The sequence below is a fragment of the Malus domestica genome, chromosome 13 (genome assembly GCF_042453785.1).
Source record: "Malus domestica chromosome 13, GDT2T_hap1".
Taxonomy (NCBI): Eukaryota; Viridiplantae; Streptophyta; class Magnoliopsida; order Rosales; family Rosaceae; genus Malus; species Malus domestica.
The window spans coordinates 28,353,811-28,364,976 of NC_091673.1; the positions used below are offsets into that span (position 1 = coordinate 28,353,811).

Genomic DNA, 11,166 nt, shown 5'->3' on the forward strand with positions numbered 1-11,166 from the left:
CAGAGGACATGATGGATTTGCACGAGGTGACTTTCCAGCTACTTTTGGGAGAGATTATCATCGTTGTACTGGGTTAAGTCATCACAGTCGCTTTCATGGGCATGGACCCCATAGTTCTTTTGGAGGAGGATCTCAAACGCAGTCTCAGACAATGATATCTTGAGTTTACTCACATTACGGACGTCGACATAGCTGTCCATGCAAAGACGGGACTCTGATTTGTTTTCAGTGCAGCCAAGTTGGTCATTTCATGAGTGAGTGCCCAAAGGCGGTAGGTATTGATACGAGTAGAGCTACGGCCAGTGTTGGTGATCTAGTTGCATCTTCAGTTCAAGGTATGTCATTGGGAGCACCTTCAGGCTCAGGTCAGCAGAGGTCTATTCGGCAGAGAGGTCAACGACCTAAAGTCAGTCAACAGGGAGTTGGAGCTCGAAGTAGTGGAGCTACAACATCGCAAGGAGGTTCTTAGCGTGGCCAGGGTTAGCACACCTTTTACTTTGAGGGATGACAATGGAAATTTCGAGGACGAAATTTTTATAAGGGAGGAAGGATGTGAAATCCCGTTCCCGAATTTCACTATTTAAAATTATGTATTATGTATTTCATATTCTTAGTTGCGACGCTTTTATATTTACGGCGTACTTGATCCCTATGTATTTTTTCACTTATCATTACATATTTGGATAGTACTAATCGAGACAAACGCATGGGCGTAAACAGAATGTGATTCAAAATTATAACGAAGATTTTATGAGGTTTTGAACGTCGAGCATATTTTGGTAAATTGATATTAATCGGACATGTGCTATTTTTGTCTAACCATTGGATGAGTGCCATGTGGGCACCTAAAAAATTCTGGAACTCTCTCCTCCCTTTTCTCTCTCGTACCTCTTCACTCCCTCTAACTCCCTAGCTCTCTCTCTCTCTCGGCTTTCCCTTTTCTCCCCTTGAAACAAACCATCATCACCACCAAAATTTTGGGTTGTTGAACACCAAGACCACCATTATCTGCATGTCTTCACCACCATAAACCCAGTTTTGAGTTTTGTTTCATTGAAAACGAATCCTAACCTCGAGTTCGAAGAACGACGCTTTGGGCCAAGATTTCTAGGCGTGATTCAGATAATTTTCAGCCATCTTCTGGACTCAAAACAGGTATAAATTGATTCCTCTCATCGATTAGATAAAGTTTTGTGTTTGGATCATGTGATTTGGTTGAAAAAACGAGAAAGTTGTAACGATTTAAAATTTGGCTAGTTTCCGGCGAACCTGTGACATTCCAGACCATTTTCAGGCCAAAGCACAGCAAGTTAGTCAACGTGCAAGGTACCAATCTCTTTGTCTCGTCGAGAACTATGATTTTCATTTTTGAATCACTTCATTTCATTGAATATTGACAAAGTTATAGACATTTAAAGTTTGCCCAGAAATTCCGGCCAGTTACCAGTTTTCCTGCGAACAGCCATATTTCAGGCCATTTTCCGGTCACCTCCGGCCATCATTTGGACTTCAAGCAGGTATAATATCTTTCTACACTTCTCTAGCTTCGTTTTGGTATATTATGGATTGAATTTGGGTGATAAACAAGTGAGATATGGAGTTCTAAATATTGCCCAAAAAATCTGCAAAATCTGCAGAATCCGGCGAAATTTCATTAAGGTCCACCACTCAAACATTATAGCAATCGACGATCCGACCATTGGATCATCACCAAACTTTGATATATTATAGTATGTAATATTTAAGGACCTTAGGAAGTTATGAATCGAAAATCTAATGGTTGGATCTTACGAAGCAAGTGATGTAGGATCATGGACCTTACCTTTCAAAGATGGTTTGATTCTCGTTAAATGATGTTGTGGGGGACATATGGGAGTTTCTGGGTATGTGAATTATCGAAGGAAATCTAAATGTGGACATGTACTTTGTTTTAGGCGAGGATAGTGTGTGACATCTCAATTCTTGTGCTAGGATGCGTTAGCACGGACTCCAGGTAAGCGACTTTAATATATGTGATATTGGTGATTACCCAATTTTCATAACTGTTATCCTGTGTGGATATGACTTGGTTTTATAAATATGTTGTCTACTGAATTGTTATTTTTAATACTTAGTCATCGATTTATGTTTATGAAATGAAATTTGATGTGTATATTTGAAATATGATTTGATTTGTATGATTGGCATGTTGTGATGAAATGTGAGGGCTAGTAGTGGGCCGTTAACCCATTATGATGGGGATTTGTTGCTTCAATATTGATTCATTTCCCGCTTCGTTGATTCGTTCTAAATTTAGTATTTGTGCCTTGTTTCACTTCGTTGAGCTTTTGTAAATTGAGTAATTTGTGCCTTGTGTCGTTTCTTTGAGCCGTTGTACATTATGGTTATTGGCCTTCCACTCGGTTCCATTGAGTGATCCGAAACGTGGTATCCGCTGGGGTTCCTTTGAGTGGTCCGGTTCCCTACTCCGTCTAGATTCCGTTGAGTGATGGTACGGAATCCCTCGTGATCTGCGATTCCGTTGAGTGGTCTGAAATCGTATCTAGCCTGTATTTCATTAAGTGGTTCGGTATGCATTGTACTCTGCTATTCTATTGAGTGGTCCGGATTCTTATCCACTTTCGTCGAGAGGTCCAGAATCCTTTCTACTCCGTGATTTTGTTGAGTTGTCTAGAATCGTTTCTTGGTTGGATTTCATTGAGTGGTTCAGAATCCTGTTTGGTATTATGGTTTCATTAAGAGGTCCAGAACCTGATTAATTACTTTGTTGATTCTTCGGATTGAGTTTGGATTGAGATAGCTTTAGAGATATAGGCTTCGAGCGAACTGTGTCGCTCTAGACCTACTTTTCATTGTGTAGTATAAGTTTGTGGTTGTGGTCTTTTGTGACTTGTTTCAGACGAGCCGTTGGATGTCTAAGCGACTCCTTCGGGATTTTCAGTGATTTCATTATGATTTCATAAAATATGATTTTATATTTGACGTTGATAAACCGAATCGATGGTTGGTTTTTAATATTATCACATACGTGGAATTATTGTTATTCACACGAACTTCGCTGCTTATCCGAGTTGTTGTTTGCCCGGTGCACCATTCTGATGGTGTAGGGGCGATTGTGCAGGTATTATTAGATACGAGGAGCTTTAGGGTAGCAGACAGAGTTCTGAGAGCTTAGAGTGTTAGGTGACCCCTATACTTTTCCCTACAAGAATGTGATTATTGTTATTTTCAGTTTAGTATTTCAGTTTGTATTTCCTGGCATCCCCCTACAGCTTACCGTCACGTGTCGATTTCGGGCGTATCTCGGGATCGGGGGGTGACAGTAGGAGTATTTGAGTTGGTTGTCAAATGGTCACTCTAATCAGAAGCTGAAGCTGCGCATAACAGCTGACACACCCGACCCTGATATTCTCCAAACACTAGGCTAGGCACGTGCTAGCTGACACCCAAAGGTGACGAAGCCATATTAGGATGCATGAGAAATAATAAATATAAACAATACTTATAAATTTAAATACAATGATTATGCAATTATGGAACATGTTTAGACCATACAACTAATCCTAGACACTAAAAAGGAATAACATAAAATTGAATGAACAAAGAGGTGGGTCCTACACCAAGAGGACTTGAAGATGTCGATGCGGGAGTGCCTTGATGCCGGGATTGTACGTCTCTATTCTAAGTCCTAAAAGGGTGCAAAACAAAACATGTGTGGACAAATTTGATATATATAAATAGTACAAAAGCAGTTATTCACAATGTATTAACCCCCAAGTTTAGAAAACTTGTATAGCATAATAAGTAATAGGTTTTTCCGAAAACCCTAGCATGCCATAATACCTTTCATAAAACATATATCATATATAGTGTACTTAGTAGTGGTAAATATACAAGGCATATACATATATATAATATTTCATTCGCCCGAATGCATATATAACACTTCTTCATTCATCTGAAGGTTCTACATCACGCGCCCGTAGGCAGATTATTCGCCTGTAGGCAGTATCAACTGCCCGGAGGCACTACATCTCCCGGCTGAAGCCAATATAAATATCTTCTGGTCAAACGGTCAAAGTCAAAGTCAACGGTCAACAGGTTGGTCAAACGGGTCTGGGTCAAATGGGTTGGGTTGGATCCAGTTAGGGTTAGGTTAATAGGTTAAGGCCTAGGCTAATGGGTTGTTATGCCCAAAGGTTTAGGCTTAGGCTAAAAGGGTTTTGAGTTTCTGGGTTCTAATTTAAAATGGGTTAGGCTTGGATTTGGGTTGGTTACTTGGCCCAAAGGTTTAGGCCGGTTCATTGGGTTGGCCTAGCAACTAGGTTGGGCTCCTAATTGGGCTGTGGGTTGTAATGGCCCAATTGTTTGGCGGGTCGCTGGAACCATGAAGGAGAAGGCCGGAGAAGTCGTTGAGAATTCTCAAGCTCCGATGGAGCTCAAAACATAACCATTTTTAGCATATAAATTTATCAAAATGAAGCTAAGTAGAAGGAGAATGAAGATTTACCAACACGAGGGCAAGCCGTGGTCGAAAAGCAGCTGGAAAACCTTTGTAACTCGTGGCCCAGTCATCGGGAAACTAGGAAATGCTTCACCGGAGATATCGTTGTGTTCAAACGTTCCAAGTTTCTCAAAAAAAACAACCTAATGTAACCTATAACAACAACTAAAGAGGTCTAAGGTGCTTACCTTGGTTGGACCCAAAATCTCGTCGGAGAAATAAAAACACTGTGTGCACAATGTCGTGCAAGGAGAGAGAGTGAGAGCGCAGGGTGGTGAGGAAGAAGGAAGGGGGATCCAAGTGAAGGTGATGATGATATGGTAGCTGTGGTGTGTTTGTATTTATGGGTGTGTGTGTGATCTCGCCTGAGAGGAAAGCACCGAGAGAGAGAGAGAGAGAGAGAGAGAGAGAGAGAGATAGATAGATAGATAGAGCAAGAGAATGAACTGGGTGTGGGTTATGAGAGAAGAGAGGGATCCGAAAGTTTATGGGAGGACATGTGGCAACCACAAACAAGAGGAGGGGGAAACCGAGGAACCAAAAGGGAAGGGGGGCCCACAAGGCCCACAATTTAAGATCTAAAAGCACAAATAAAAAATATCTTCCAAACCAAAGTGAAAATACGAAAATACCCTTCCGATGACATCTATGAAAAAAAAAATCACAATTTCACATATTTCTATAATTTTACCAAATTTTTGTATCTTCTTACAAATTTTCAAATATTTCCCACAATTTCACATCTTTCCTACAATATTCAATATTTTCACAAAAACGTACCACAATATTCTTAATATTCACAATTCACAATATTCATAGTAATTACAATAGTCCTAATATGCACAAATCACAATATATACAATATTCCTAATATTCACAATATTCTTAGTAATTCACAAAAATCACAACATTCCTAAATATTCACAAAGCTTCCAAATATTCACAAAAATCACTATTTTCATAAACCACCTAAACCTACCACCCTCATCCCCCTGAACCACCTAACGTGATTTCTAAGGTGTGGACAACACTTTGTGGACAAGGCATGAGGACGGAATGTGGTATGTTCGATGAAAATTGAACGGTTGAAAACAATTTCCATCGAAATGAGCTTAGGATGAAACCGGGTCATAAATGATCCGTTAGTTAATTGAAATGGTACTTGGGATGAATTCAAAATTTCTTGGGATTTAAATTGTACCCCTGGACATCAATACTTTCCGTATTAAGTAAGTCTTGTCCTCTTATAAAAACACTCCATCTCCCGCGTTTGCTCAAACATCGTTGTCATCGAAAACATCCTTCCTATTTGAAAACTTGCTTCATGTTCTAAACCCAGCTATAGTTGGTTTGTGGTTATGTTGTCCGCTCTCACATAATTTCTAGACAGCAATGAAGAAAATTAGAGGACTTTTGATGGAGGCTGTGCAGTGAGTTCGAAAGAAAGGACGTGCTTTTCACTTTATTCGAGCTAGATTCATACTGCTTTTGCGATAATCGTGGTCATATTTTATTCTCCCAGTGAATTTCAAAATTGGTGAGTTTTGAAGATGGAATCCTAGAATTTCATTTAGTTATTGTTGTTAAGCATTATAAATTAAGCTTGGTGTAAGGTTAATTATGCATGTTTGTGGATGTAATTACGTGCAATTTGTCAATATATGTCAATTTTTTTTTTTTACAAATTAGGGTGAGTTGTGAACTTATGAAGCTATTTTGACGAGTTGTGTAGATGTAGGGGCGTTATCTGTTGTTTTGATAAAGATATAGTTTTGAGTAGGGATTGAATTTTGTATATGAAATACTGTTAATTTTATAGTGGTAGGGATTGAATTTTGCATCTGAATTATTGATAATTTTATTGTGGTAAGGATTGAATTTTGTATCAGAATTATTGTTAATTTTATGGTGGTAAGGATTGATTTTTGTATCTGAATTATTCTTAATTTTATGTTGGGAATTGAAATTGCTTAAGTAATGATGTTCTGTTAACAACATATATAAAGCTATGGACAGGTTGTCATTATGTTATGTACTATTGATTGTTGATGTGTGTGTATTGTGTACAGGATATGGTGCAATTTGTGGATGTAAGGTTAATTATGCATGTTTGTGGATGTAATTACGTGCAATTTGTCAATATACGTCAATTTTTTTTTTTATTACAAATTAGGGTGAGTTGTGAACTTATGAAGCTATTTTGACGAGTTGTGTAAATGTAGGGGTGTTATCTGTTGTTTCGATAAAGCTGTAGTTTTGAGTAGGGATTGAATTTTGTATATGAAATACTGTTAATTTTATAGTGGTAGGGATTGAATTTTGCATCTGAATTATTGATAATTTTATAGTGGTAAGGATTGAATTTTGTATCATAATTACTGTTAATTTTATGATGATAAGGATTGATTTTTATATCTGAATTATTCTTAATTTTATGTTGGGAATTGAAATTGCTTAAGTAATGATGTTCTGTTAACAACATATGTAAAGCTATGGAGCTTTGGTGACAGGTTGTCATTATGTTATGTACTATTGATTGTTGATGTGTGTGCATTGTGTACAGGATATGGCAGCCCAGGGTGTTCAACTAGCAACGAGAAAAGCAGAAGCGTATAGGGGAAAGGTTAACAACCTATCCCAAGCCCCCCCCCCGGGCACAATGTGTTAGGATTGATTAGGGAGAAGTTTAATGAGGTAGAGCTTGGTGCATTTGGGGCAACCTGTTTTGGCCACCTTCAGGGTGTGGATGAATTGGCCTTTAGTGGGTAATTGGTCCATGAGTTGTCGCTCCGTAGAGTGGGAAATCATGGAGTTAAAGACCTAGAGGGGCTGACCTATTTAATAGGTTGTGAATTGACCCGGTTCACAAAGCAAGAATTCTATCTACCGGGCTACGATGTGATGAACCCTATGACATAAAGGTAGAGCCACAAAGGATTAGGCTATTGAGGGAGTATGTTTTCGGAAAATTAGGGTTGGTAAGTGAAAGTAGCAAGGGGAGGAAAGAAAAGGGGAAAGGTGATGTATATTTAAACTAACCTAAATAATAGATTAATTTAAACCAAATTAAATTCACAAGCGCATGAATCAATTGTAGTAATATATGCAAATATGAGGTTGATCCCACAGGGATTGCTTTAAACCAATTTAACCGATTAATCACGCAAGACTATATTAAACAAACAAATGATAGATTGAATTGAATAATTGATTAAGACTATAATTAACAAGAAAAAGAAAAGATAATTAATTAATATAAACACATGACAAGAAAACCTAAGGTTATGAATTTGCCAATAACAATCTTATCTTTCCAAGCATATATTGTGACAACTCGTCCCTAGTTCTACAATTTTATAAATTTTAAAGGTGGAAATTTACGAAAATACCCTGAGAGGCGAGGGTATTGACTTACGTTGACCAACGTATAGTGAGACGTATGAAATATTCCTTTAGCGTATTTTCGTAGTACTCGACAATACGGCCGCGTAGACGTAAGTAGAAGCAGATTGGGGTATTGATATTACCATTTATTATTTTATATTTTTTAAGGTTAACTTTGATAAGAATGGAGGAAAGGAGAAGAAGAAATGGGGGGAGAAAAAGGGGGAAAAAGAAGAAAGGCTATTGGCTGCCCAATAAGAGAGGAAGAGAGAGAGAGCTTCGGCCAAGGGTAGGAAGAAAGAGAGTGAAGGTGACCAATCAGAGGAAGGAAAGGAAGAGAAATGATGCAGAAAAGAAAAAGGGGGGAAACCGGGTTTCCCTTAACCCGTGACCCGACCCGGTGAATTCTCCCATCTCTGACCACCTTGGATGACAAGGTTAGTGTCAAAATGACCCTTACCACAAGACCAACCAATCCCTTTTCCATTTTCACGTGAAAATTGGGTGGAAATTGGTGAATTTTGGGTAAAACCGTACAAAAAAGGGGCGCACGGGTTGGGTTCTATTCCACCACGATATGAAACTACCTCCTCTAATTACCACCACCAATAGACTCCCCTCAACCTCAGGAACAAAGCCCACACACTTGTGGAGGCATCGGAGTGAGCATGGAGGTCGAATCAAAGCACACCGTCTTTAAGGGTTCCGACATATTTATGTAAAATTGAGGTATTTCTCGGTCAAATTGGCATTGGTCACAGGTATGTAACTTGCTCTATTCATTGAGATCTTCATTCCTGTAAATTTTTGTAATTTTTGGAAATAGTTAGATTTTCCGGCGAGTCGGGGCGGCCAACTGTCACCCGCAACGATGCGTGGCCAGGGGACCGTAGATGTCATCCTTAGGCTAAATTAGATGTCTTGAGTTCAATTTTGGCAATTATATATTGTAGGTTGATCATTTGGACCTAAACTCATTAGGATACGTTACTTGGTAAAGATATGAATCGACGATCCAACAGTTGGATCGTCACCAAACTTTAGTATGTTATAGTACATAATATTTGAGGATCATAGGAACTTATAGATTGGGAATCCGATTTATGGATCTTTCCGAATTGGATTTGTAAGTTCATAAAATAAACATTAACCGCCACCTTGTTTTGACTATTGGTAGAGATCCAACCGTTGGATCATAATGAAATTTTAGGATGATGTTCTATAAGCATAATGTGGATCTTTGGAAGTTACGGATCGGAAATCCGAGGAACGGATCTTCCGGATTGAATTACGTAAGGTTGTGGACCCTATTGTCGATCGTTGACCGACGATCGACTTTTGGTCAATGGGGCTTAAATCACTCTAAAACATTTTAGGGATGTGTTTTATGTAAATTACATGACCTATTGATTATAATTCTACGATGTGGTTTGATAATATTCCTAGGCGCCGATCGTTCGAGAAACTTCGATGGTTGTGCTAGGAAATTGTAGCACAGACTCCAGGTGAGTGGATCGTTTCCTTCTTATCATATATATATATGATTGACAATTCCATAAGCATTTATAAATTGATTATTGCATATAATTACTGTGAATACTTTGAAGTGCTTATTCGAACTACGAATGACTTGATCCCTATTTAGGGTACGTAGGCAATCTAATGAGACGTTAGATGCAGTCATACAATATTTGAAATAAAAACCTTGTTTGGGAATTGAGTAATGTGAAGGAGATTGGTGAAAATATGAGTTTTAACCTTATGTTTTTAGTGATTGGTTGTTGGTCATAAATCAATGTGGAAGGAATCAAGAAACTGAAATAAGGAAACGTAAGTAATGATAATTAATTAAACTAGTGTTTAGTTGGACCTATCCCCGATAAATATATTCCGAAAATAAGTAATTCGGGAGTAGGGCATTATAGATTGTGCATTTTACGCCACATTATATATATATATATATATTAGAGAAATACTATGATATGGTTGAGTTTTAGATTTGCATTATGGCATATCCATGTGTATACTACCTACACAAAATTATTATGAATGCTTTGAAGTGCGAAGATGAACGCGAACACACAGGTAAGTTCAGGTGAGTTATGGTATTTGTTAAATTGATTGAGTTATGGCATGATCACATTATGTTTTAGGCAACTTCGACATTATCGTACAAGTTGCCTATGAGTTGTATATGTCACATGAGATGCATTTAGAGCTCATAAACCTACACCCTAGTGTTAGTGCTTCCGCCCGTGGCCAGGGCACAATCTTTCACATGATGTTCACCTCCCACACCTTCCGCTCACTACAGGTGGTTCCGACTCATAGGTGACCCGCGAGTATTCGCACAGTCTTCATGTGATCGTAGCACTTGAGCGTATTTATTTACACCCAGTCCTGTCGTACAGACAACCTTAGGTGGTTCCGACTCGTGTGCAGGTATACTTATTGAGCTGTGGATAAGTCATACAGGTCACTATAGGTGACTCCCGACTTATGAGCTAGCATATGTGATGAGATATGGATAAGTCGTACAGGTCACTAAAGGTGACTCCCTACTTATGAGCTAGCATATGTGATGAGATATGGATAAGTCATACTTGTCACTATAGGTGACTTCCGACTTATGAGTTAGCATTGATTTAGGAGATATGGGTGCAGTCATACAGGTCACCATAGGTGACTCCGACTTGCGTTTTAGTATGGGTTATTAATCACATGATTATTGATATTGATGATGAAATGATGTGTTGTGGTATATTTATGGTTTACTGTTGATATACTTTTGATTTCACATTGATACGTGGTATGATTTTCTGGAAACTACACAAGTGTTGCAGCAAGGGGTTATAATGCTTTAGATGGTTTCTATTAAAATTTCATTTCTAGGGCCATTCACCCTTGTTTTGTTTTCACCCTCCAGGTTTTATTAGCTGAGTTATTCATGGCGATTCTTAGTATTGGAGATTCTTTTGAGGGTACGATTCTTAATCCACTCTACTGTACTTACTTATGCTTTAACGTCACGTGTGAAGTGGGTTCCTTCCGGCTCACCAGCGCACTCTGGTATTTAGGCACTCTTAGGTTTAAATTTATTCACATTTTTCCACATCATCATACCTTATGGCTTCGTCACCCTCCAGGTGTCGGCCAACATAGCTCGATTCGGAGTCCTAGTGGACAGCCCAGGTCGGGGTGTGTCATATATCGCATGCCACTAGGAAAAATGGGGAAAGCCTCCAAATATTCATTCTCCCCCAGCTGCACAATTCTGA

General features: G+C 38.7%; 1 long non-coding RNA gene across 1 annotated transcript; it reads left to right on the forward strand.

Annotated features, from left to right (window-relative positions):
- The first annotated feature begins 1,406 nt into the window (after positions 1–1,406).
- On the forward strand, positions 1,407–7,575 carry LOC139190344 (uncharacterized). Its single transcript, XR_011574499.1, has 3 exons — positions 1,407–1,517; positions 1,935–1,993; positions 7,068–7,575. It is a non-coding gene; the product is annotated as an uncharacterized lncRNA (long non-coding RNA).
- The last annotated feature ends 3,591 nt before the right edge of the window (positions 7,576–11,166 follow it).